The sequence below is a fragment of the Gopherus flavomarginatus genome (genome assembly GCF_025201925.1).
Source record: "Gopherus flavomarginatus isolate rGopFla2 chromosome 13 unlocalized genomic scaffold, rGopFla2.mat.asm SUPER_13_unloc_3, whole genome shotgun sequence".
NCBI lineage: Eukaryota > Metazoa > Chordata > Testudines > Testudinidae > Gopherus > Gopherus flavomarginatus.
The window spans coordinates 2,911,373-2,939,307 of record NW_026114611.1 but is presented as its reverse complement, the minus strand read 5'-3'; the positions used below and the strand labels follow the sequence as shown (position 1 = coordinate 2,939,307).

The 27,935-nt window shown below is 57.8% G+C and overlaps 1 long non-coding RNA gene across 2 annotated transcripts in view; it reads left to right on the top strand.

Annotated features, from left to right (window-relative positions):
* Positions 1-27,935, top strand: part of LOC127041585 (uncharacterized) — a 593,788-nt gene that overhangs the window by 102,440 nt on the left and 463,413 nt on the right. The gene's annotated exons all lie outside the window — the stretch shown is intronic.

Here is a 27,935-nt window from a genome sequence, read left to right as displayed (position 1 = left end):
CTAGTGTCCAGTTTATGCCCATTTGTTCTTGTATCTACATTGGTACTAATCTTAAATAATTCCTCTCCCTCCATAATATTAATCCCTCTGATATATTTATAAAGAGCAAGCATATCCCCCATCAGCCTTCTTTTGGCTAGACTAATCAAGTCAAGCTCTTTGAGTCTCCTTTCATATGACAGGTTTTCCATTCCTCGGATCATCCTAGTAGCCCGTCTCTGAACCTGTTCCAGTTTGAATTCATCCTTCTTAAACAAGGGAGACCAGAACTGCACACAGTATTCCAGACGAGGTCTCACCAGCGCCTTATATAACAGTACTAACACCTCCTTATCTTTGCTGGAAATACCTCGCCTGATGCATCCTAAAACCGCATTAGCTTTTTTAACAGCCATATCACATTGGCGACTCATAGTCATCCTGTGATCTACCAATACTCCAAGGTCCTTCTCCTCCTCTGTTGCTTCCAATTGATGTGTCCCCAGTGTATATCTAAAGTTCTTATTATTAATCCCTAAGTGCATGACCTTGCACTTTTCACTATTAAATTTCATCCTATTACTATTACTCCAGTTTACAAGGTCATCCAGATCTTCCTGTATGATATCCCAGTCCTTCTCTGTGTTAGCAATACCCCCCAGCTTTGTGTCAACCACAAACTTTATTAGCACATTCCTGCTTTTTGTGCCAAGGTCAGTAATAAAAAGGTTAAATAAGATTGGTCCCAATCTTGGGAGGGGTCTGGGGAGTGGCAGTTCCAGTGGGGGCGGGGTGCTGTATACTCTCTCCTGCTCTGGCAGGGGATTTGGGAGTGGCCACTCCAGCGGGGGCGGGGGGCTGGCTTCCCTCCCCAGCTCTAGTAGGGGGCTGGGGGGTGGCGGTTCCAGCAGGGGCGGGGCGCTGCCTTCTCTCACCAGCTCTAGTAGGGGAGAGGAGAGTGGCAGTTCGAGCAGGGGCAGTGTGACGGTGCTGCCTGTGGGAGCCAGCTGAGGTCACTCAATAAGGGTGAACTGCAAACAAAACGAGGCAGACAAATCCCAAATGCTGGTGGTTATTCCAATACTTAGATTTACCAAGCCAGCACAAAAGACCTTCTATAATACCTCACTGGTTACTTAGAAGTCCGAAGCATGCAGTTCCCTTAAAGTGCCCAGCCTCAGGCCTCCGTCCAGACACACCTGTCAAACCTATGATGATGATTCCTGAAAATCTTCCTTCATCATATAAAAGAAAAGGTTCTTCCAATCCCAAAGGATCAGCCACATTTCCAGGTCCAATTACAACTTAGTTCTTACCCAAAATACACGCTTATAGCCAATTCTCATTAACTAAGCTAAAATGTATTAGAAAAGAAAAGAGAGAGAGCGTGTTAGTTGAAAGATCAATATACATACGGACTTGAAGTTAATTCTTGAGGTTTAGATACGTAGTAGAGGTGAGCTTGTAGTTGCCAAAAGTCCTTTTAGAAATAGTCCATAGGTTATAGTCCAATGTCCAGATTCAGGGTGGCTCCAGTCAATGACTGGGGATCTCAATCCTCATGGCTTAAGGTTTCCCACTCTGGAAACCCAAAGCAGATATGAGATGAGAAGGATTGTGTCCCAGGCTTCTTATACATTTCCAGCAGCCTTTCGGCCTGAGAAAACAATAGGCTTAACTCCTTCTCCCAAACATCCTGGCAATTAGCACAGAGTAATTTATCCATTAAACAGTTCAGATACAGGTTACCATAACCTTCAAAGAGACATATAGACAATAATACTAATTCACTCAAGTATGATCTTAAATGCTAATATTCTCTTTTTTGATCTTTGAATTAAAACTATAGCAATAGACAAGACTTGTTTGCTGACATCCCAAGACCTGAGCAAACATCTATCCTTCTGCCTCCAACAATGCAGACTGCATTTCAAAGCTCTATTCATTTACATATCTTGCTAATCAGTCCATAATGTTCACCCATGGGTCAGGTCAGTCGATGAGGTGAGTTAATTAACTCTTTCTGGCCCTGTCCCCTTTCAGTGAGATATTATATTATACTCATAACATCACAGGTGGGGCGCTGGCTTCCCTCCCCAGCTCCGGGAGGGGAGTGGGGAGCGGCGGTTCGAGCAGGGGAGGGGCGCTGGCTTCTCTCTCCACCTCCAGGAGGAGCCTGGGGTGTGGTGGCTCCAGAGGGGGCGGGGTGCTGTGTTCCCTCCCCAGCTCTGCGACGGGACTGGGGACTGTCCGTTCCAGCGGGGGTGGGGCGCTGGGTTCCCTCCCCAGCTCTACCAATGGACTGGGGAGCTGCCGTTACAGTGGGGTAGGGGAGCTGGGTTCCCCTCCCATCTCTGCCAGCTGTCTGGGGAGAGGTCGTTCCAGCGGGGGCGGGGCGCTGGAGTCCCTCCCCAGCTCTGCCAGGGGACTGGAGAGCAGCCGTTTCAGCAAGGGAGGGGCGCTGGGTTCCCGCACCATCTTTGCCAGGGGACTGAAGAGCGGCTGTTCCTCCAGGTGTGGGGCACTACATTCCCTCCCCAGCTCTGGGAGGGAACTAGGGAGCGACCGTTGATGCAGGGATGGGGCACTGGATTCCCTCCCCAGATCTGCCAATGGACTGGGGAGCGCCCGTGTCATAAACAGAGAAGTAAGAGTTAATAGAACAAAAGAGCTTCATATCTCTTTTGCCTGGAAAGGGTTAACAAGAACAGTGAGCCTGGCTGTCACCTGACCAGAGGACCGATCAGAGGACAGGATGCTTTCAGATCTTGAGGGAGGGAAGTTTGTGTGTGCTGTTAGCGTTTGGTTCTTGTTCACTCTGGGGGCCCAGAGGGCTCAGACGTGCAACCAGGTTTCTCTCCAATCTCTCTGATACAGGCTCTTATAAGGTTAGAATAGTGAGTACTAGGTAGATAAGGCGAGTTAGGCTTATGATTGTTTTCTTTATTTGCAAATGTGTATTTGGCTGGAAGGAGTTCAAATTTGTATTTTGCTGAAAGGATTTTAATTTGTACTTGTATACTTAGGCTGGGAGGGTGTTCCCAGTGACTATAGCTGAAAGACCCTGTAACATATTCCATCTTAAATTTACAAAGATAATTTTTACTGTTTTTCTTTCTTTAATTAAAAGTTTCTTGTTTAAGAACCTGATTGTTTTTTTATTCTGGTCAGACCTCAGGGGACTGGGTCTGGATCCACCAGGTAATTGGGGAGGAGAAAGGAGGGAAGGGGGAGAGAGAGATTAATTTCCCTGTGTTAGGATTACATTCTCTCTCAGGAAGAGTCTGGGAGAGGGAGAGAGGAGGAGGGGGGAAGGTGGATTTTCCTCTCTGTTTTGTGATTCAAGGAGTTTGAATCACAGTGATCTTCCAGGGTAACCCAGGAAGGGGAAGCCTGGGAGAGGCAACGGTGAAGGAAAAGGTTTACTTTCCTTGTGTTAAGATCCAGAGGGACTGGGTCTTGGGGGTCCCCAGGCGAGGTTTTGGGGGGACCAGAGTGTACCAGGCACTGGAATTCCTGGTTGGTGGCAGTGCTACAGGTTCTAAGCTGGTAATTAAGCTTAGAGGAATTCATGCTGGTACCCCATCTTTTGGACGCTAAGGTTCAGAGTGGGGAGTTACACCATGACAGCCCGTTCCAGTGGGGGAGGGGCGCGGGATTCCCCTCCCATCTCTTCCAGCGGGGGCGAGACACAACTTTCCCTCTCCAACTCTGCAAGGAGTCTAGGAAGCTTCCTCTCCCGTGGGGACGGGGCGCTGGATTCCCTTCCCAGCTCTGACAGGGGACTGGGGAGCGGCCGCTCCAGCTGGTTCGGGGCGCTGCCTTCCCTTCGCAGCTCTGTGAGGGGACTGGGGAGCGGCCGTTCCGGCGGGGGCTGGGCGCTGGGTTCCCTCCCTGGCTCTGCGAGGGGACTTTGGAGCAGCCTCTCCTGCGGGAGCGGGGCGCTGGACTCTCTCCGGCTCTACAAGGGGACTGGGCAGTGGCCGTTCCAGCAGAGGCGGGGCCCTGGGTTCCCTCCCCAGCCCTGCAAGGGGATGAGGGAGCGGCCGTTCCTCTAGTGGCGGGGAGCTGCCTTCACTGCCCGGCTCCACGATGCGACTGGGGAGCCGTCGTTCCTGTGGGGGCTGGGCGCTGGGTTTCCTCCCAGGCTCTGCGAGGGGATTGGGGAGCGACTTTTCCAGCAGGGGTCGGGGTGATGCCTTCTGTTGCCGACACAGAGGGTGCCCGAGGCAAGCAACAGTGGTTCATTGCCCAGAGTGCGAAGCCCCAATGAACACACACCAGGGTGGAGAAGCAAGCAAAGTTTATTTGAGATCTCAAAGCGGTGCAAGGAGATGAACACCTCAAATCATGCACCACTACACAAGCAGCTTGACCCTTTTTATAAGTATTTTTTCTCTTTCTTCTTTCTCCCCCCACCCTCCTCCTCCTCCTTCCTCCCCTGTAGCAGTTATGTAAGCGCAGGTGCATTATGTAATCTTGGCCGTGGCAGCTCGTTAGTAAGTTTTCCTTCTGCAAGTTACCTTGTCCTTCTGCTAAAGGTGCACAGGCCTTATCACCACTGCTTTAGACCGGTTTTAGCTGTGCTGCAACTGATAACTTACTGTTACACATTTCATTTCACAGCTGCTAGCTTTCTAGATCAAGTAGAGTTCAACATGGAGGAGCTTTGGTTCACTGAGGCCTAGATTTATGCCTACTGACACCAACACCCCCATGGTACTGCCTCTGAGCAGCCCCCGCTACGGTCTGCCCAGTCCTCCCCCACTGCTGTGTCCCCTCCCCCAGCTAACACCCTGCCTCCCCCGCATGCTACTGCCTCTGAGCAGCCCCCTCTACTGTCTGCCGAGTCCCTCCCCCCGGCTGTGTACCCTCCCCTCAACTCCCACCCTGCCCCTCCATGCTACTGCCTATCAGCAGCCCCCCCTACGGTCTACCCAGTCCTCCCCCCTGCTGTTTCCCCTCCCCCCAGCTCCTGCCCTGGCCCCCCATTCTACTGCCTCTGAGCAGCCCCCCCATGGTCTTCCCAGTCCCTCACCCAGCTGTGTCCCCCCCCAGCTCCCACTCTGTCCCCACCATGCTACTGCCTCTGAGCAGCCCCCCCTACGGTCTGCCCAGTCCTACCCCTGCTGTTTCCCCTCCCCCCTAGCTCCTACCCTGCCCCCCCATTCTACTGCCTCTGAGCAGCCCCCCGAACAGTCTGCCCAGTCCTCACCCTGGCTGTGTCCCCTCCCCCCCAGTTCTGACCCCTGTCACATCCCCTCCTCTACACTTTCTCCCTGCAGCTTGCCCCATTCCCTGCTGAGTCCCAGCTTCACCCCCTGACATCTCTCCAACCCCACCTCCCCACATCACAGCCCTTGCCCCCCTAGTACCCCGGCTCCTGCTCCCCGGGGTGGGCTTGAGAAGCCCCCAATCCCTGACCGCTCCGCTCCCCAGAATTGGAAGCTGCTGGCATTGAGGAAGGTGGGGCCTGGGCTGGCCCAGCTGCTTGGGCAGATCCTGGTAAAAGAGAGAAGAGCGGGCAAGGCTGAGGACCCTCCCTTGTCCCGGGGGGGGGCAGGGGTCCCACAATTTAGCCCAGTGTCACCCTTCCACATACAGAGGAGATGTCAACTCCCAGCAGGCCATGCTCCATCTCCAGCCCCGCTGGGATGAGACCACAATCCCCCAGTGCCCCCCACCCTGCCACTGCCATCAGCAGTCAAGCCGGGGAATCGCCCCCCTTCTCCGCTGTGAGGGCTGCAGGACTCCCTGCCCCCTCCAACACCAGCCTCCCTGCCATGTATCCCGGGGTGGGGTCGGATAAGGGTGGATTTATTCTTTCCATTGCCCAGATCTAGCCCTCAGCCTCGGTCTGCCCATACGGGATCCAGGGTCTGGAGCAGCTGACTGCTTACTGAGGGCTACAAGGAGCCACCAGGAGAAGGGAGTAGATTCTCCACAGTTTTGCATCCGCTCACATTGGTTCCTGTCTCACACATGGGGAAACTGAGGCACCAGGAAGGTGATATGGCGTGCGCCAGCTCCAATTGGGAGTCTGTGGGAGAGCCAGGAATAGAAACCAGGAGTCCTGGCTCCATGGGCAGCTTGGGACTCCTCCATTTGGGGGGGCTGGGTGGTCCCGGACTGCGGCCCTGCCCCAAGGCCCTCTCCCACTCAACCTCCTCCTGCCGAACCCCCCCACACTCCCCCTTCAGCCCCGACCACACTCCACCCTCAGGCTACCTGCATAACTCCCCAGTCACTGCGCTGCCGAAGCCCCTCACTCTTGACCCGCAGCCCCTTACTTCCGACTCGCAGCCCCTGCTATCCCAGTCCTGACCTGCTGACTCTCAGTTCTGCTGGTGACCCTCAATCCAGATCTGCAGCCCCCTGGGCTTCCCCCAGGTCTACCGGTGCCCCTCACTTCTGACCCGCAGCCCCTGGGCTCCCTACAGCTCTGACAGTGCCCCTCACTCCCGACCCACAGCCGCTGCTGTTCCAGTCCTGACATCAGGACTCATAGATCTGCTGATGCACCTCACTCCTGACCTGCAGCCCACTGGACTCCCCGCTGAGCTCCTAAGTCACCGCATTGCCAGAGCCCCTCACTCTCAACCCGCAGCCCCTCCTATCCCAGTCCTGACCTCCAGACTCACAGCTCTGCTGGTACCCCTCACTTCCAACCCACAGCCCTCTGGGTTTCCCCCAGCTCTAGTGCTTACCCTCACTCCCGACCCGCAGCCCCTGCTATTCCAGTCCTGACCTCCAGACTCACAGCTCTGCTGGTACCCCTCACTTCCAACCCACAGCCCTCTGGGTTCCCCTCAGCTCTTGTGCTTACTCTCACTTCCGACCCGCAGCCTCTGCTATTCCAGTCCTAATCTCCAGACTCACAACTCTGCTGATGCCCTTCACTACCGACCCACAGCCCCTTGGGCTTCCCCCAGCTCTATCGGTGCCCCTCACTCCTGACCCACAGCCCCCTGGGCTCCCGGCTGTGCTCCCCAGTCACTGCGCTGATGGTGCCCCTCACTCCTGACTCGCAGCCTCTGCTATCTCTGTCCTGAGCTTGAGACTCACAGCTCTGTTGGTGTCGCTCACTTCCGACCCTCAGCCCCCAGGGGGTCCCACAGCTCTACCGATGCCCCTCACTCCCGACCTGCAATCCCCTGGGCTCCCCCCAGCTCTACAGGTTCCCCTCACAACTGACCTGCAGACTGCTGTGCTCCCCGCTGAGCTCCCCAGTAACTGTGCTGCCGTTGCCCCTTATTTCCGACCACTGCCCTCTGGGCTTCCCCCAGCTCTACCGGTGCTCCTCACTCCCGACCCACAGCCCCTGCTATCCCAGTCCTGAACTCCACAATCACAGTTCTGCTGGTGCCCCACACTCCCAACCCGCATCCCCCTGGGCTCCCTCCAGCTCTGATGGTGCCTCTCACTGCAGCCCCGCAGCCCTCTGACCTCCCTGCTGAGCTTCCCAGTCACTGCGCTGCTGGTGCCCCTAACTCCCGACTCGCAGCCCTTCCTGTCCCAATCGTGACATCCAGACTCACAGCTCTGCTGGTGCCCCTCACTCCCGACCTGCAGCCCTCGGGGTCCCTACAGCTCTACCGGTGCCCCTCACTCCTGACCTGCAGCCCCCTGGACTTCCCCCAGCTCTAGCGGTGCCCATCACTCCCGACCCGCAGCCCCCTAGGCTCCTCACTGAGCTCTCCGGTCCCTGCGCTGCCTGTGCCCCTCACTCTCTACCCGCAGTCCCTGGTATCCCAGTTCTAACCTCCATACTCACAGCTCTGCTGGTGCCCCTCACTCCCGACCCGCAGCCCCCTGGGCTTCCCCCAGCTCTACCGGTGCCCCTCACTCCCAAACCCCAGTCCCCTTGGCTAGCCGCAGCTCCGACAGTGCCCCTCACTCCCGACCCGCAGCCCCCTAGGTTCCCTCCAGCTCTATCTGTTCCTCTCACTCCTGAACCACAGCCTCCTGGGCTCCCCGCTGAGCTCCCGTGTCACTGCGCTGCCGATGCCCCTCATTCCTGACCCGCAGCCCCTCCTGTCCCAGTGCTGACCTCCAGAGTCACAGCTCTGCTGCTGCCCATCACTCCCGACCCGCAGCCCCCTGGGATTCCCCCAGCTCTAGTGGTGCCCCTCACTCACAATCCGCGGCACCCTGGGCTTCCCCCAGCTCTGCTGGTGCCCCTCACTCCCAACCCACCGTCCCTGGGCTCCCTCTAGCTCTATCAGTGCCCCTCACTCCCGAGCCACAGCACCCTGAGCTCTCCGCTGAGCTCACCAGTCACTGCGCTGCCTGAGCCCCCACTCCCGACCTACAGCCCCTGCTATCCCAGTCCTGACCTCCAGACTCTCAGCTCTGCTGGTGCCCCTCACTCCTGACCCATAGTCCACTGGGCTCCCTCCAGCTCTGCTGGTGACCCTCACTCCCAACCTGCAGCCCCCTGGGCTCCCCGCTAGGCTCTCCAGTCACTGCGCTACCGGTACCCCTCACTTCTGACCTGCAGCCCCTGCTATCCCAGTCCTGACCTCCAGACTCACAGGTCTGCTGATGCCCATCACTCCCGACCCGCAGCCCCCTGGGATTCCCCCTGCTCTACTGGTGCCCCTTGTGATGGAGTATGAACTGTCTGTGTGGGGGATGGGAGAGCCGGGAGTGACTTTAGGTGAGGGACAGGACCTGAGCCTGTAACCTGAGCAATGCAGGGGGGACGGGAGTTCAACACCTTGGCCCGAGAAGGTGGACAAAGGCAGAGAGCTGGCTAGAGAGGGTTTGGGCAGTTTCAGTTTTATGGCTGGGCGGTTGGAGTTCAGGGAATCCCAAGCTGGGGACAAAACACTCTGAACCCCCAGAAGGACCAGATTGAGGGGTCCTGGTTGTGCCTACAAGCTCTGCTGTCACCTGCGTTCCTGTTGTCCAATAAACCTTCTGTTTTACTGGCTGGCTGAGAGTCACTGTGAGTCCCAGGAAGAGGGGTGCAGGACCGGACTCCCCCACACTCCGTGACAACTGGTGGCAGCAGCGGGAGATACTGCACCCCGTGGACGATGCTTCCTTCAGTGACTGGGGAGCAGTAAAACGAAGGGATGATTGTAGGGGTGATTAAGCCATGGGAGTGTGTGACCAGAGAGAAGGACTTTTGCAGTAACAGGGTCCCCCGCGGGATTGCAGTGAGTGGTCCCAGGGGTGGAGGAGTCTGTGGATCAACCCTGGCAGATGGGTGGTGACCTCAAGAAGGGCTGGTGCACTGGGGGTCTCCCTGGAAACCGTGGGAAGCAGTGAGCACCCCGGTCTGTGAGTGGCCAGCAGGAAGATGTATGCCAAGCGGCTTAAGTGCGACCTGGTTGGCTGTGCAAGCAGAGGGGGCTGCGCAGAGGGAGGCTCACCGAAGACCAGCTGATTGCCCGGCTGGAGGAGGGAGATCACTTGAATGAACTGATCACTGTCTCTGAGGGAAGCAGCCTGATAGCTGCACTACAGACGCCAGTGTCTGTCCCCACTGGGAGTGGTCAGCCAGCGGCTGAGGGCTTCCTGAGACCCCCCTTCCTATGCCTAGGGGAAGGGTCAGGAGGAGCCCAGCGAATACCAAGGGCACCGTGACACCCCTGGCCAGCAGAGGATCCTCCCGGCAAAGCTCACCCACCAGCAGGGGATCGTCCCGGCAAAGCTCACCCGCCAGCAGGGGATCGTCCCGGCGACGCTCGGCATCCGTGGAGCAGAAGTGGCTGGAATGGGAGAGAGCTAAAACTGAGAGAGCTGGAGGATCGTGAGCGACAGAGAGAACATGAAGAGAGACAAAGACAGCGAGAACAGGAGGAAAAAGTGAGAAAGAGCGAATATGAAGAATAACAGCGTCAGTATGAGCTAGAACTGGCTCGGCTGAGGAACAGCGGGGCCCCCAACTGCAAGGAGTGAGGGGAGCCCAGGACTGCGTGGAGCTTTGGTAGGTGCATTCTGGCTCAGTGTATGGAGGGGAAGGACATGGATGACTTCCTGGTTGCCTTTGAGATGGCCTGCGAGCTGCACCAGGTAGATCCTGTGGACAGGCTCCAAGTTCTCACTCCCTTACAGGACCCCAAGGCCATGGCATTGCACCGCCAATTGGGAGATGCTCAGAAAGGGAGCTACGAACTATTCAAACAGGCCCTGCTGCGCGAGTTCGGGCTGACTCCTGAGATGTACCGAGAGAGTTTCCAGGGTCAGTATAAAATCCCTGAGGTCTCATATCTGCTACTAGCCGTCCGCATGGAGGGATACATCAGCAAGTGGGCCAGTGTGGCCCAGATGAAGGGGGACCTGGTTAAACTGCTAGGACTGGAGCAACTGTATGAGCGGTACCCATCCGACCTGAGGCCGTGGTTGAGGGACCAAAAACCAGAGGACCCGAGACATACAGGGCGGCTGGCCTATGAATTTGTGAAGATCCGGTCGGGAGGTAGCAGGGAGGAGTCCCAAAGGAACAGGCCCACAGCGATGCAGAGAGAGTCTCATCCTGGGACCTCCCAAAGAGGTAATAGGGAGAATCCCGTCCCAAGGAGAAAGCCCAGGGACACGGCTCAGAAAGGCTGCGGCCTCACAACAAGCCAGCTAGAGAGAGAGCATGTCTCCATCCCTGTCTCAGCTGCTGAGTTCCAGGCTGAGTTGCAGAAAAATCCCTCATTCTGGTGGTAGATTTCACCACTCGCTACCTCAAGGTGGTGGCCTTGTCCTCTATTGAAGCAGACACTGTGGCAGATGTGCTGCTGACCATTTTCAGCAGGGTGGGGTTATCCAAGGAAGTCTTAACGGACCAGGGGTCCAACTTTATGTCGACCCTGCTCCGGTGCTTGTGGGAGAAATGTTACAGCTGGGCCTCAGCGTATCACCCCCAGTCCAACGGGCTGGTGGAAAGGTTCAACGAGACGCTGAAGATGATGCTAAAAACATTTATGAACCAGCATCCGCAGGATGGGACAAGTACTTACATCACCTGCTGTTTGTGTATAGGGAGGTACCCCAGGAATCTACTGGGTTTTTCCCTTTCGAACTGTTATATGGAAGGCAAGTAAGGAGGCCCCTGGACCTGATGAGAGATGAATGGGAGTGGAAGGCCACTCCCGATGGGGAGTCTGTGGTGGAGTATGTCCTGACCTTCCGGGAAAGACTTGCCGAGCTCATGGGCTGGCCAGGGAGAATATGGCCCTAGCCCAGAGGAAGCAGAAGGTCTGATATGACCGCACGGTACGGGCCCGCGCCTTCGCCAACGGGGATCAGGTGATGGTTCTCATCCCCATGAGAAAGAACAAACTTCAGGACCCCGGGAAGGGCCCTTCAAGGTTGTCAAGCAACTAAATGAGATAAACTATGTGGTGGAGCTGTCGAATTGGCGCACCACCGCCGGGTGTACCATGTGAATATGATGAAGCCATATTATGACAGGGGGAATGTGGTGTTGGTCGTGTGTGGACATTGGGAGGAGCAGGGAGATGACGCTTTAATGGATCTATTTCCTGGGAAAAAAGCTGGTTCCCCGCTGGAGGCAATTCCCCTCTCTGATCAGCTGACCCCGGCCCAGCATGCTGAGATCACAGGGGTGCTGCATCTCTATACTGACAGCTGTTTTCCAACCAGCCTAGACACACTAATTTGATTGTCCACTGGGTGGAGACCGGGTCACATCCTCCTATAAGATGATCCCCTTCTCGAGTCACCGGGAAAACTGCCCAGGACCTAGAAAGAGAGGTCAGGGACATACTGACTTTGGGGGTGATCCAGCCGTCTTCCAGGCCTTGGACCTCTCCAGTGGTGCTGGTCCCTAAAAGGGATGAGTTGATCCAGTTCTGTGTGGACTATCGAAAGCTCAATGCCATCTTCGTATCTGTTGCCTACCCCATGCCCAGGCCTGATGAGCTCCTAGGAAGCTGGGAGGCGCTTGGTACCTCACCTCCGAGGATCTTACAAAGGGCTACTGGCAAGTGCCACTGGACGCAGATGCCAGGCTGAAATTGGCCTTTATCAGCGCTCTGGGGCTCTACGAGTTTCTGACCCTGTCCTTCGGCCTCAAGGGAGTGCCAGCTACCTTCCAGCGCCTGGTGGATCAACTACTGAGGGGGATGGAGCATATTGCTGTGACGTATATTGACAACATCTGTGTCTTTAGCTGGACCTGAGAGGACCACGTGTCCCAGGTTAAACAAGTGCTGTACCAACTGCGGGAGGCTGGATTAACCGTAAAGGCTGAGAAGTGCAAGGTGGGGATGGCTGAAGTATCTTATCTGGGCCATCGGGTGGGGAGTGGCTGCCTAAACCGGAACCAGCCAAGGTGGAGGTGATCAGAGACTGGCCCGCTCCCCAAACCAAAAACCAGGTCCAGGTCTTTATTGGGATGGGGGGGTACTATCAAAGGTTTATGCCCCACTTTTGAGCCATAGCTGCCCCCATCACCGAGCTGTGCAAGAAGGAGAAGCCAGACAAGCTGGTCTGGACCGAGCAGTGCCAGCAGGCTCTCCGGGCGCTGAAGAAGACTCTAGTTAGTGACCCATTTCTGGCAAACCCAGATTTCAACAAGCCCTTTATGGTGTTCACCGACGCCTCAGACATGGGACTGGGGGCGGTGTTAATGCAGGAGGATGAAAAGTGGGAGAGACACCTCATCGTGTACCTGAGCAAGAAGTTGCTACCACGGGAGCAGAACTACGCGGCCATCGAGAAGGAATGCCTGGCCATGGTGTGGGCCCTTAAGAAACTGGAGTCATATGTCTTTGGGCGACACTTCACTGTGTATACCGACCACCCTCCCCTGACTTGGCTGCACCAGATGAAAGGAGCCAACGCCAAGGTCCTGAAGTGGAGCCTGCTCCTGCAGGGGTATGACATGGACTTGGTCCACGTGAAGGGAAGTGCCAACTGATAGCGGACGCGAACTTCCCCAGGTCACAGGTCAGAGTTACCCCGCTCAGTTCAGTCTCGAAGGGGGGAGAGATTTGATGCAGTAGGGACTGTCTGTGTGGGGGGATGAGAGAGCTGGGGAGGACATTAGGTGAGGGACAGGATTTTTAAGCCTGTATCTTGAGCCAGGTACGTGGAGAGGTTGTCAGCACCTTTGCCCGGGAAGCTAGACAAAGGAATCGGCCAGCTAGAGGAAGGGCAGTTCAGTTTCTGTTTTGGGCTGGGTGGTTGGCATTCAGGGTACCACAAGCTGGGATCCAAGTACCCTGAACACCCAGAAGATCTAGATTGAGTGGTCATGGTTGTGCCTCCAAGCTATGCTGTAACCTCCATTCCTGTGTTGAATAAACCTTCTGCTTTACTGGCTGGCTGAGAGTCACTGGGAGTCCAGGAAGAGGGGTGCAGGACCGGATTATCCCACACTCCGAGACAGGAGTGGTGCTAGGTGCTGTCTTCCCTCCTCGGCTCTGTGAGGGGACTGGGTGAGGCCGTTCCAGTGGGGGGCGTGGTGCAGGGTTCCCTCCCCAGCTCTCCGAGGAAACTGGGGAGCGGCCGTACCTGCGGGGGCAGGGCGCTGCCTTCCCTCTCCGACTCTGCTAGAGGACTGGAGAGCAGCTGTTCCTGCGGGGGCCGGGCACTGGGTTCCCTCCCCAGCTCTGTGGGGGGACTGGGGAGCGGCTGTTCCAGCGGGGGTCGGGGCGATGCCTTCTGTTGCTGACACAGAGGGTTCCCGAGGCAAGCAACAGTGGTTCGTTGCCCAGAGTGTGAAGTGCCAATGAGCACACACCAGGGTGGAGAGGCAAGCAAAGTTTATTGGGAACTCAAAGCGGTGCAAGGAGATGAACACCTCAAATCATGCACCACTACACAAGCGGCTTGACCCTTTTTATAAGTTTTTTTTTCTCTTTCTTCTTTCTTCCCCCACCCTCCTCCTCCTCCTTCCTCCCCTGTAGCAATTAAGTAAGCGCAGGTGCATTATGTAATCTTGGCCACGGCAGCTCGTTAGTAAGTTTTCCTTCTGCAAGTTACCTTGTCCTTCTGTTAAAGGAGCAAAGGCCTTATCGCCACTGCTTTAGACCGGTTTTAGCTGTGCTGCAACTGATAACTTACTGTTACACATTTCATTTCACAGCTGCTAGCTTTCTAGATCAAGTAGAGTTCAACATGGAGGAGCTTTGGTTCACTGAGGCCTAGATTTATGCCTAGTGACGCCAACGCTGGGGAGCGGCCGTTCCTGCGGGGGTGGGGCGCTGCCTTCCCTCTCCAGCTCTGCGAGGGGCCTGTGGGGCTGCCATTCCAGCAGGGGCGGGACGCTGGGTTCCCTCCCCAGCTCTGCGAGGGGACTGGGGAGCAGCCGTTCCTGCGGGGGCGAGGCGCTGCCTTCCTTCCCCAGCTCTGCCAGGAGACTGAGGAGCGGCTGTCCCTGCGGAGGCGGGGCACTGAGTTCCACTCCCCAGCTCTGTGAGGGGACTTGGATGTTGTCTTTCCAGTGGGGGCGGGGCGCTGGGTTCCCTTCCCAGCTCTGCCAGGGGACTGGTGAGTGGCCGTTCCAGCAGGGGAGGGGCGCTGCCTTCCCTCCGCAGATCTGCAATGCCACTGGGGAGCGGATGTTCATGCGGGGGTGGGGCGCTTTCTTCCCTCCCCAGCTCTGCCAGGAGACTGGGGAGCGGCCTTTCCTGCGGGGGCAGGGCGCTGCCTTAACACCCCAGCTCTGCAAGGGGAAGGTGGAGCGGCCATTCCTGCGGGGTCGGGGCTCTGCCTTCCCTCCTTAGCTGTGTCAGGGGACTCGGGAGTGGCCGTTCCAGCGGGGGTGGGGTGGTGTGTTCCCTCACCAGCTCTGGGAGGGGACAGGGGAGTGGCCGTTCGAGAGGGGGAGGGGCGCTAGGTTCCCAACCCAACTCTGGGAGGATACAGGGGAGGGGCAGTTCCAGCGGGGGCAGGGCACAGACTTCTGTTCCCAGCTCTGGGAGGGGCCTGGGGAGTGGTGGTTCCAGCGGTGGGGGGGGCGCGGGGCGCTGGCTTCCCTCCTGTCATAAACAGATGCTTAAGGGTTAATGTCTCTTTTACCTGTAAAGGGTTAAGAAGCTCAGTGAACCTGGCTGACACCTGACCAGGGGACCAATCTGGGGAGAAGATACTTTCAAATCTTGGTGGAGGGAAGTCTTTGTTGTGCTGTTTGTTTTGTTCTTTGTTTGCTCTTGGGGCTAAGAGGGACCTGACGTGCAACCAGGTTTTCTCCAATCTTTCTGAATCAGTCTTTCATGTTTCAAAGTAGTAAGTATAGCCAGGAAACATGGCTCAATCTTATGTTTGTTTTCTTTATTTGTAAATGTGTCTTTTGCTGGAAGGATTTTCAACTCTGATTGCTGTAACTTTGAATCTCAGGCTAAGTGAGGCAGGGAGGTCCGTCTGGGCTATATAAATCTGAATACCCTGTAAAACATTTTCCATCCTGATTTTACAGAGATAATTTTTACCTTTTCTTTCTTTAATTAAAAGCTTTCTATTTTAAGAACCTGATTGATTTTTTTCCTTGTTTTAAGACCCAAGGGGATTGGGTCTGAACGCACCAGAGATTGGTGGGGGGTAAAGGACGGGGGGGGATGTTAATTCCTCTTTGTTTTAAGATCCAAGGAGTTTGGATCGGTGTAGCCTCTCAGGGTAACCCAGGGAGGGGAAAGTCTGGGGGGAAAAAGAGGGGAGGGAAGGCTAATTTCTCCTTGTGTTCAGATCCAAGGGGTTTGGGTCTTGGATTCCCCAGGGAAGGCTTTGGGGGAACAGGAAGTGTGCCAAATACTATATTTTTGGCTGGTGGCAGCGTACCAAATTTAAGCTGGTAATAAAGATTAAAAGTGATCATGCAGGTCCCCACTTCTTGGACACTAAAGTTCAAAGTGGGGAAAAAACCTTGATACCCCCCAGAATGGACCTTGCCTGGGCGGACACGCTGTGGGAAGCGCATGGAGGGTCAGAGGATGCTGAATGCTCCAAAGAGAGACCCAGGAGGTGAAGACGTGTGAGCTTCTTGCCCTGAACAAGTCTGTTCCAAGGGAGAGGAGGCTCCTCAAAGTCCTGACTGGTTTTGTGGGGAGCAGTTCCAGAGCATCGCCCAGGGACTCTGTGACAACTGGTGGCAGTGGTGGGATGTACTGCACCCCGTGAATGGCGCTGCTTGCAGTAAGTGACTGGGGAGCAGTAAAACAAAGGAGGGATAATGAGAACCAGGCGTGCTGAAGGCTCAGAGAGGGACTGTTTTAGGGAGCGGTTAACCTCTGGGAGTGTGTGACCAGCGAGAAGGACTGTTGGAGTAACAGGGTCCCTCTGAGCACTGCAGCGAGCAGTCTCAAGGGTGGAGGAGCTTGCTGCTCTGCCCTGGGAGAGAAGATTTTTGCAGTAGCAGTGTTCCCCTGGGGATGGCAGGGGCAGTCCCAGGGGCGGAGGAGTCTGCAGCTCGACCCTGGCAAAGAGGTGGTGACCACGAGAAGGGGCTGCCACACCAGGGGTTCTTCCTGGAAACCATGGGGGAGCCAAGAGCACACAGGCCTGTCAGTCCAGAGCCACTTGGGAACTGTGAGGTGATGGCCTATCACCATCTCCTTGAGAAGGACATTGTGATCCTGTACACAAAGAGAGGGTTATGCACAGGGAAGTTCACCAATGCACAGTTAATCGTGAGTGGGAGGAGAAGGACACATCTGAGGAGGAGATTCCTGACCCAGATGGGGCTACAAGAGGATCTGGGAGCAGCTGGAGCAGCAGCCAGGCATCCCCGAGAGTCTGGTCCCCAACCAGTTGATGGTTTTCACGATCGGGTTCCCCATCAGGGGATCGGAGACGTATGGGATGGGAGCAGAGCCTGAGAGTGCGAGAGGATCGCGAGAGAGAGCAAGAACCTGAGGAAAAGCTGCAGGAGAAGCAGCAGCAGCATGGACTGGGGATGGTGGAGCAGAGAGACATAGGGGGCTGCCCAAGGGTCAGTGGGGAAACACGCCCGGGGTGGCGAGACTCTGGGACAGAGAGAACTGTGGTGGTGCAGCTGCAGATGCTGAGGGGCTGTGGGACCTGGGTGATGGTTCCCGGGGTGAAGCCCCTCACCCTGCCTATGGGCCGGATCCCTGTGCAGACCCAGGAGGGGTCTGGCTGGCTGGTTATTGGGGTTTTCCAGGATATCGGCTGGGAGGCCCTGTTGGGAGGTGACTGTGTCTCTTTGGGACAGGATGCAGGCCCAGCTCCTGTAACGGCCGAGGGTTTGAATTCAAATCCAGGGAACCAATTGGACAGGATGGAAATGGTCTGTGAAAATGCAAATGACGTGGCTGGCAAGGGGGAGGGGCTGCTGGGCTCAGGATACCTGCCTACCTGTAACCAGCCCCCTGGGGCTGAGTGGGAGGGAGAGATGCTCCCCGCCCCCCTGCACACTGGAGAGGGGGCTCACGCTGGCTCTGATGCTGTGACCAGAGCAAGGAGCTCGCTGCCTGCCCCACTGGATGAGAGATACTGGGGGATCCCTGGGATCGCTGGTGGGTTTGAACTTCCCCAGGTCACTGGCTAAAGTGACCTCGCTCAGTTCGGTCCTTCCAGCTCTACCGGTGCCCCTCATTCCCGATCCGCAGCCCCCTGGGCTCCATGCAGAGCTCCCCAGTCACTGCGCTGCTGGTGCCCCTCACTCCCGACCTGCAGCCCCTGCTATCTCAGTGCTGACCTCCAGACTCACAGCTCTGCTGGTGTACCTCACTACCGACCCGAAGCCCCCTGGGTTACGCCAGCTGTAGTGATGCCCCTCACTCTGAACCCACAGCTCCTGGTATTCCAGCCCAAACCTCCAGCATCTCAGCTCTGCTCGTGTCCCTTGCTCCTTACCCTCAGCATCCTGGACTCCTCACTGAGCTCCCCAGTCACTGCGCTCCGGTGCCCCTCACTCCCGACTCGCACCCCCTCCTATCCCAGTCCTGTCCTCCAGACTCACAGCTCTGCTGGTGCCACTTATTCCCGACCCACAGCACCGTGGGCTTCCCCCAGCTCTACCGATGCCCCTCACTCCCGACCCTCAGCCTCCTGGGATTCCTCCAGCTCTACCAGTGCCATCACTCCCAGGCCATGGCACCCTGGGCTCCCGGCTGAGATCCCCAGTCACTGCAATGCCAGTTCCCCTCATTCCCGACCCGCAGCTCCTCCTATCCCAGTCCTGACCTCCAGAATCACAGCTCTCCTGTTCCCCTCACTCCCTATCCACAGCCCCCTGGGTTCTCCCCAGCTCTATGGCTGCCCATCACTCTGGACTCGCAGCCCCCTAGTCTCCCCGCTAGGCTCCCCAATCACTGCGCTGCCAGTGCCCCTCACTCCCGACCCGCAGCACCTGTTATCCCAGTCCTGACCTCCAGAGTCACAGCTCGGCTGTTGCCCCTCACTCCCAACCCACAGCCCCCTTGGCTCCCTCTAGCTCTGATGGTGCCCATCACTCCCGACCCATAGCCTCTGGTATCCCAGTCCTAACCTCCAGACTCACAGCTCTTCTTGTGCTCCTAACTCTTGACCCGCAGTTCCCTGGGATCCCTCCAGCTCTACCGGTGCCCCTCACTCCCCATCCGCAGCCCCCTGGGCACCCCGCTGAGCTCTCAAGTCACTGCACTCCCGTTGCCCCTCACTCCCGACCTGCAGCCCCTTCTATTCAGCCCTGACCTCCAGACTCACAGCTCTGATGGTGCCCATCACTCCCGACCCGCAGCCCCCTGGGCTCTCCTCTGAATTGCCCAGTTACTGAGCTACTGGTGCCACTCATTCTCAACCCGCAGCCCCCTAGTTTCACCACAGCTCTGCTGCTGCCCCTCACTCCTGTCCCCTAGCCCCATGGGCATCCCGCTAGGCTCCCCAGTGACTGTGCTGTTAGTTCCCTTCATTCCCGACCCACAGCCTCTGCTATCCCAGTACTCACCTCCAGGCTCACAGATCTGCTGGTGCTCCTCACTCCTGACTCGCAGACCCCTGGGCTCTGTGCTCAGCTCCCCAGTCACTGCGCTGCTGCTGCCCCTCAATCCCGACCCGCAGCCCCTACTGTCCCAGTCCTGAGCTCCAGAGTCACAGCTCTGTTGGTGCCCTTCAGTCTCGATCAGCAGCACCATGGGTTCCCTCCAGCTCTACCGGTGCCCCTCACTCCAGAGCCACAGCCCCCTAGGCTCTAAGCTGAGCTCCCCAGTCACTGCGCTGCTGATGCCCCTCACTCCTGACCCACAGACCCCTGGGCCTCCCACTCAGCTCACCAGTCACTTTGCTTCCGGTGCCCCTCACTCCTGACCCGCACTTCTCAGCCTTTACGGTTAACCCAGCCTCCCGCAGTTGGTACAGCACTTGTTTAACCTGGGACACGTGGTCCTCTCAGGTCCGGCTAAAGACGCAGATGTTGTCAATATACGTCACGGCGATATGCTCCATCCCCCTCAGTAGTTGATCCACCAGGCGCTGGAAGGTGGCTGGCGCTCCCTCGAGGCCGAAGGACAGGGTCAGAAACTCGTAGAGCCCCAGAGCGCTGATAAAGGCCAATTTCAGCCTGGCATCTGCGTCCAGTGGCACTTGCCAGTAGCCCTTTGTAAGATCCTCGGAGATGAGGTACCAAGCGCCTCCCTGCTTCTCTAGGAGCTCATCAGGCCTGGGCATGGGGTAGGCAACAGATATGAAGATGGCATTGAGCTTTCGATAGTCCACAAAGAACCGGATCAACCCATCCCTTTTGGGGACCAGCACCACTGGAGAGGTCCAAGGCCTGGAAGACGGCTGGATCACCCCCAAAGCCAGCATGTCCCTGACCTCTCTTTCTAGGTCCTGGGCAGTTTTCCCGGTGACCCGAGAAGGGGATCATCTTATAGGAGGATGTGACCCGGTCTCCACCCAGTGGACAATCAAATTAGTGCGTCTAGGCTGGTTGGAAAACAGCTGTCAGTATAGAGATGCAGCACCCCTGTGATCTCAGCGTGCTGGGCTGGGGTCAGCTGATCAGAGAGGGGAATTGCCTCCAGCGAGGAACCAGCTTTTGTCCCAGGAAATAGATCCATTAAAGCGTCATCTCCCTACTCCTCCCAATGTCCACACACGGCCAACACCACATTCCCCCTGTCATAATATGGCTTCATCATATTCACATGGTACACCCGGCAGTGGTGCGCCAGTTCAACAGCTCCACCACATAGTTTATCTCATTTAGTTGCTTGACAACCTTGAAGGGCCCTTCCCGGGGTCCTGAAGTTTGTTCTTTCTCATGGGGATGAGAACCATCACCTGATCCCCAGTGGTGAAGGCGTGGGCCCGCACCGTGCGGTCAAATCAGACCTTCTGCTTCCTCTGGGGTTGGGCCATATTCTCCCTGGCCAGGCCCATGAGCTCGGCAAGTCTTTCCCGGAAGGTCAGGACATACTCCACCACTGATTCCCCATCGGGAGTGGCCTTCCCCTCCCATTCGTCTCTCATCAGGTCCAGTGGCTTCCTTACCTGCCTTCCATATAACAGTTTGAAAGGCGAAAACCCAGTAGATTCCTGGGGTACCTCCCTATACGCAAACAGCAGGTGATGTAAGTACTTGTCCCATCCTGCGGATGCTGGTTCATAAATGTTTTTAGGATCATCTTCAGCATCTCGTTGAATCTTTCCACCAGCTCGTTGGACTGGGGTGAAACGCTGAGGCCCGGCTGTAACATTTCTCCCACAAGCACCGGAGCAGGGTCGACATGAAGTTGGACCCCTGGTCCGTTAAGACTTCCTTGGGGAACCCCACCCTGCTGAAAATGGTCAGCAGCACATCTGCCACAGTGTCTGCTTCGATAGAGGACAAGGCCACCGCCTCGAAGTAGTGAGTGGCGAAATCTACCATCAGAATGAGGGATTTTTCTGCAACTCAGCCTGGAACTCAGCAGCTGAGACAGGGATGGAGACATGCTCTCTCTCTAGCTGGCTTGTTCTGAGGCCGCAGTCTTTCTGAGCCGTGTCCCTGGGCATTCTCCTTGGGACGGGATTCTCCCTATTACCTCTTTGGGAGGTCCCAGGATGAGACTCTCTCTGCATCGCTGTGGGCCTGTTCCTTTGGGACTCCTCCCTGCCACCTCCCGACTGGATCTTCACGAACTCATCGGCCAGCCGCCCTGTATGTTGTGGGTCCTCTGGTTTTTGGTCCCTCAACCACAGCCTCAGGTCGGATGGGTACCGCTCATACAGTTGCTCCAGTCCTAGCAGTTTAACCAGGTCCCCCTTCATCTGGGCCCCACTGGCCCACTTGCTGGTGTATCCCTCCATGCGGACGGCTAGTAGCAGATATGAGACCTCAGGGGTTTTATACTGACCCCGGAAACTCTCTCGGTACATCTCAGGAGTCAGCCTGAACTCGCACAGCAGGGCCTGTTTGAATAGTTCATAGTTCCCTTTCTCAGCATCTCCCAATTGGCGGTACAATGCCACGGCCTTGGGGTCCTGTAAGGGAGTGAGAACCTGGAGCCTGTCCACAGCATCTACCTGGTGCAGCTCGCAGGCCATCTCAAAGGCATCCAGGAAGTCATCCATGTCCTCCCCCTCCTTACGCTGAGCCAGAATGCACCTAGCAAAGCTCCGCGCAGTCCTGGGCCCCCCTCACTCCTTGCAGTTGGGGGCCCCGCTGTTCCCCAGCCGAGCCAGTTCTAGCTCATACTGACACTGTTATTCTTCATATTCCCTCTTTCTCGCTTTTTCCTCCTGTTCTTGCTGTCTTTGTCTCTCTTCATGTTCTCTCTGTCGCTCACGATCCTCCAGCTCTCTCAGTTTTAGCTCTCTCCAATTCCAGCCGCTTCTGCTCCACGGATGCCGAGCTTTGCCGGGACGATCCCCTGCTGGTGGGTGAGCTTTGCCGGGAGGTTCTTCTGCTGGCTGGGGGTGTCACGGTGCCCTTGGTATTCGCTGGGCTCCTCCTGACCCTTCCCCTAGACATAGGAAGGGGGGGTCTTGGGAAGCCCTCAGCCGCCGGCTTACCACTCCCAGTGGGGACAGACACTGGTGTCTGCGCTGCATCTATCAGGCTGCTTCCCTCAGAGACAGTGATCAGTTCATTCAAGTGATCTCCTTTCTCCAGCCGGGCAATCAGCTGGTCTTCTGTGAGCCTCCCTCTGCACAGCCCCCTCTGCTTGCACAGCCCAACCAGGTTGCACTTAAGCCGCTTGGCATACATCTTCCTGCTGGCCACTCACAGGCCGGGGTGCTCACTGCTCCCCACGGTTTCCAGGGAGACCCCTAGTGCACCAGCCCTTCTTGAAGTCACCACCCATCTGCCAGGGTTGATCCGCAGACTCCTCCACCCCTGGGACCGCTCACTGCAATCCCCCGGGAGACCCTGTTACTGCAAAAATCCTTCTCTCTGGTCACACACTCCCAGGCCGGGGTGCTCACTGCTCCCCACGGTTTCCAGGGAGACCCCTAGTGCACCAGCCCTTCTTGAGGTCACCACCCATCTGCCAGGGTTGATCCGCAGACTCCTCCACCCCTGGGACCACTCACTGCAATCCCCCGGGGGACCCTGTTACTGCAAAGTCCTTCTCTCTGGTCACACACTCCCAGGGCTTAATCACCCCTACAATCGTCCCTTCGGTTTACTGCTCCCCAGTCACTAACTGCAGAAAGCATCGTCCACGGGGTGCAGTAGATCCCGCTGCTGCCACCAGTTTTCACAGAGTGTGAGGGAGTCCGGTCCTGCACCCCTCTTCCTGGGACTCACAGTGACTCTCAGCCAGCCAGTAAAACAGAAGGTTTATTGGACAACAGGAACACAGGTGACAGCAGAGCTTGTAGGCACAGTCAGGACCCCTCAATCTGGTCCTTCTGGGGGTTCAGAGGGTTTTGTCCCCAGCTTGGGATTCCCTGAATTCCAACCACCCAGCCATAAAACTGAAACTGCCCAAACCCTCTCTAGTCGGCTCTCTGCCTTTGTCCACCTTCTCGGGCCAAGGTGTTGAACTCCCGTCGCCCCTGCATCGCTCAGGTTACAGGCTCAGGTCCTGTCCCTCACCTAAAGTCACTCCCGGCTCTCCCATCCCCCACACAGACAGTTCATATTCCATCACAAGGGGCACTAGTAGAGCAGGGGGAATCCCAGGGAGCTGCGGGTCGGGAGTGAGGGGCATCAGCAGACCTGTGAGTCTGGAGGTCAGGACTGGGATTGCAGGGACTGCAGGTCAGAAGTGAGGGGTACCGGTAGCGCAGTGACTGGGGAGCCCAGGGGGCTGCGGGTCAGGAGTGAGGGGCACCAGCAGAGCTGGAGGGAGCCCAGGGGATTACGAGTCGGGAGTGAGGGTCACCAGCAGAGCTGAGAGTCTGGAGGTCAGGACTGGGATAGCAGGGGCTTCGAGTTGGGAGTGAGGGGCACCCCTAGAGCTAGGGCAAGCCCAGGGATCTGGAGGTCGTGACTGAAGGGGACCAGCAGAGCTGTGAGTCTGGAGGTCAGGACTGGGATATCAGGGGCTGTGGGTCGGGAGTGGGGGCACAGGCAGCGCAGTGACTGGGGAGCTCAGCGGAGAGCTCAGGGTGCTGTGGCTCGGGAGTGAGGGGCACTGGTAGAGCTGGAGGGAGCCCAGGGTGCTGCAGATTGTAAGTGAGGGGCACCAGCAGAGCTGGGGAAATCCCAGGGGGCTGCGGGTGGGGAGTGATGGGCAGCAGCAGAGCTGTGAGTCTGGAGTACAGGACTGGGACAGGAAAGGCTGCGGGGTCAGGAATGACGGGCATTGGCAGCACAGTGACACGGGAGCTCAGCGGGGAGCCCAGGAGGCTGTGGTTCAGGAGTAAGAGGAACCGATAGAGCTGGAGGGAACCTAGGGGGCTGCGGGTCGGGAGTGAGGGGCACCAGCAGAGCTGTGAGTCTGGAGGTTAGAACTGGGATACCAGCGACTGTGGGTAGAGAGTGAGGGGCACCGGCAGCGCAGGGACCGGAGAGCTCAGTGGGGAGCCTAGGGGGCTGTGGGTCGGGAGTGAGGGGCTCCGTTAGAGCTGGAGGGAGCTCAGGGGGCTGCAGTTCAGGAGTGAGGGGCACCGCTAGAGCTGGGGGAAGTCCAGGGGGCTGCGGGTCAGGAGTGAAGGGCACCATCAGAGCTGTGAGTCTGGAGGTCAGGGCTGACATTGCAGGGGCTGCGGGTCAGGAGTGAGGGGCACCGGTAGAGCTGGAGGGACCCAGGGGGCTGCAGGTCGGGAGTGAGGGGCACCAGCAGAGCTGTGAGTCTGGATGTCACAACTGGGACAGGAGGGGCTGCGATTCGGGAGTTAGGGGCACCAGCAGCTCAGTGACTGGGAAGCTCAGCAGGGAGGTCAGAGGGCTGCGGGGCAGCAGTGAGAGGCACCATCAGAGCTGGAGGGAGCCCAGGGGGATGCGGGTTGGGTGTGAGGGGCACTAGCAGAGCTGTGATTCTGGAGTTCAGGACTGGGATAGCAGGGGCTGCGGGTCGGGAGTGAGGAGCACCGGTAGAGCTGGGGGAAGCCCAGAGGGCAGTGGTCGGAAATAAGGGGCAACGGAAGCACAGTTACTGGGGAGCTCAGCGGGGAGCACATCAGTCTGCAGGTCAGTTGTGAGGGGAACCTGTAGAGCTGGGGGGAGCCCAGGGGATTGCAGGTTGAGAGTGAGGAGCATCGGTAGAGCTGTGGGACCCCCTGGGGGCTGAGGGTCAGAAGTGAGCGACACCAATAGAGCTCTGAGTCTCAAGCTCAGGACAGGGATAGCAGAGGCTGCGAGTCGGGAGTGAGGGGCACCATCAGCGCAGTGACTGGGGAGCACAGCCGGGAGCCCAGGGGGCTGCGGGTCGGTAGTGAAGGGCATCAGCAGAGTTGTGAGTCTGGAGATTAGGACTGGAATAGCAGGGGCTGCGGGTCGGGAGTGAGGGTAAGCACTAGAGCTGGGGGGAACCCAGAGGGCTGTGGGTTGGGAGTGAGGGGCACCAGCAGAGCTGTGAGTCTGGAGGTCAGGACTGGGATAGGAGGGGCTGCGGGTTGAGAGTGAGGGGCTCTGGCAGTGCGGTGACTTAGGAGCTCAGCGGGGAGTCCAGTGGGCTGCAGGTCGGGAATGAGGTGCATCAGCAGATCTATGAGTCCTGATGTCAGGACTGGAACAGCAGGGGCTGCGGGTCGGGAGTGAGGGGCACCGTCAGAGCTGCAGGGAGCCCAGGGGCTGCGGGTCAGGAATGAGGGGCACCGGTAGACCTGGGTGAAGCCCAGGGGGCTGCGGATCTGGATTGAGGGTCACCAGCAGAACTGAGAGTCAGCAGGTCAGGACTGGGATAGCAGGGGCTGCTAGTCGGAAGTAAGGGGCTGCGGGTCAAGAGTGAGGGGCTCCGGCAGCGCTGTGACTGGGGAGTTATGCAGGTAGCCTGAGGGTGGAGTGTGGTCGGGGCTGAAGGGGGAGTGTGGGGGGGTTCGGCAGGAGGAGGCTGAGTGGGAGAGGGCCTTGGGGCAGGGCCGCAGTCCGGGACCACCCAGCCCCCCCAAATGGAGGAGTCCCAAGCTGCCCATGGAGCCAGGACTCCTGGTTTCTATTCCTGGCTCTCCCACAGACTCCCAATTGGAGCTGGCGCAGGCCATATCACCTTCCCTGGTGCCTCAGTTTCCCCATGTGTGAGACAGGTATCAGAGTGAACGGATGCAAAGCTGTGGAGAATCTACTCCCTTCTCCTGGTGGCTCCTTGTAGCCCTCAGTAAGCAGCCAACCGTTCTAGACCCTGGATCCCGTATGGGTAGACCGGGGCTGAGGGCTAGATCTGGGCAATGGAAAGAATAAATCCACCCTTATCCGACCCCACCCTGGGATACATGGCAGGGAGGCTGGTGTTGGAGGGGGCAGGGAGTCCTGCAGCCCTCACAGGGGAGAAGGGGGGCGATTCCCCGGTTTGACTGCTGATGGTGGTAGCGGGGCAGGGGGCACTGGGGGATTGTGGTCTCATCCCAGCGGGGCTGGAGATGGAGCACGGTCTGCTGGGAGCTGATGTCTCCTCTGTATGTGGGAGGGTGACACTGAGCTAAATTGTGGGACCCCTGCCCCCTCCGGGACAAGGGAGGGGCCTCAGCCTTGCCCGTTCTTCTCTCTTTTACCAGGATCTGCCCAAGCAGCTGGGCCAGCCCAGGCCCCACCTTCCTCAATGCCAGCAGCTTCCAATTCTGGGGAGTGGAACGGCCGGGGAGTGGGGTCCCCTCAAGCCCACCCCGGGGAGCAGGGGCCGGGACATTAGGGGGGCAAGGGCTGTGATGGGGGGAGGTGGGGTTGGTGAGATGTCAGGGGGTGAAGCTGGGACTCAGGAGGGAATGGGGCAAGCTGCAGGGAGAAAGTGTAGAGGGGGGGATGTGACAGGGGTGGGAGCTGGGGGGGAGGGGACACAGCCAGGGGGAGGACTGGGCAGACTGTTTGGGGGGGCTGCTCAGAGGCAATAGAATGGGGGGGACAGGGTGGGAGCTGGGGGGGGACACAGCTGGGGGAGGGAATGGGCAGACCATGGGGGGGCTGCTCAGAGGCAGTAGAATGGGGGGCCAGGGCAGGAGCTGGGGGGAGGGGAAACAGCAGGGGAGAGGACTGGGCAGACCATAGGGGGGGCTGCTCAGAGGCAATAGCAGGGGGGAGGCAGGGCGGGAGCTTGGGGGAGGGGACACAGCCAGGGGGAGGACTGGGCAGACAGTAGAGGGGGCTGCTCAGAGGCAGTAGCATGGGGGGGCAGGGTGGGAGTTGAGGGGAGGGTACACAGCTGGGGAGGGACTTGGCAGACTGTAGGGGGCTGCTTAGAGGCAATAGCATGGGGAGGAGGCAGGGTGTTAGCTGGGGGAGGGGACACAGCAGTGGGGGAGGACTGGGCAGACCGCAGCGGGGGCTGCTCAGAGGCAGTAGCATGGGGGGGAGGCAGGGTGTTAGCTGGGGGAGGGGACACAGCAGTGGGGGAGGACTGGGCAGACCGTAGCGGGGGCTGCTCAGAGGCAGTACCATGGGGGTGTTGGTGTCAGTAGGCATAAATCTAGGCCTCAGTGAACCAAAGCTCCTCCATGTTGAACTCTACTTGATCTAGAAAGCTAGCAGCTGTGAAATGAAATGTGTAACAGTAAGTTATCAGTTGCAGCACAGCTAAAACTGGTCTAAAGCAGTGGTGATAAGGCCTGTGCACCTTTAGCAGAAGGACAAGGTAAATTGCAGAAGGAAAACTTACTAACGAGCTGCCACAGTCAAGATTACTTAATGCACCTGCGCTTACGTAACTGCTACAGGGGAGGAAGGAGGAGGAGGAGGGTGGGGGGAGAAAGAAGAAAAAGAAAAAATACTTATAAAAAGGGAAAAGCTGCTTGTGTAGTGGTGCATGATTTGAGGTGTTCGTCTCCTTGCACCGCTTTGAGATCTCAAATAAACTTTGCTTGCTTCTCCACCCTGGTGTGTGTTCATTGGCGCTTCGCACTCTGGGCAATGAACCACTGTTGCTTGCCTCGGGAACCCTCTGTGTCGGCAACAGAAGGCATCACCCCGACCCCTGCTGGAACAGCCGCTCCCCAATCCCCTTGCAGAGCCGGGGAGGAAACCCAGCACCCCGCCCCACAGGAACGACGGCTCCCCAGTCGCATCGCGGAGCCGGGCAGTGAAGGCAGCTCCCCGCCACTAGAGGAACGGCCGCTCCCTCATCCCCTTGCAGGGCTGGGGAGGGAACCCAGGGCCCCGCCCCTGCTGGAACGGCCGCTGCCCAGTCCCCTTGTAGAGCCGGAAAGAGTCCAGCGCCCCGCTCCCGCAGGAGAGGCTGCTCCAAAGTCCCCTCGCAGAGCCAGGGAGGGAACCCAGCGCCCAGCCCCCGCCGGAACGGCCGCTCCCCAGTCCCCTCACAGAGCTGCAGAGGGAAGGCAGCGCCCTGACCCAGCTGGACCGGCCGCTCCCCAGTCCCCTGTCAGAGCTGGGGAGGGAATCCAGTGGCCCGTCCCCGCTGGAGCGGAAGCTTCCTAGACTCCTTGCAGAGTTGGGGAGGGAAAGTTGCGTCTCGCCCCCGCTGGAAGAGATGGGAGGGGAACCCCGCACTCTCCACCACTGGAACGGG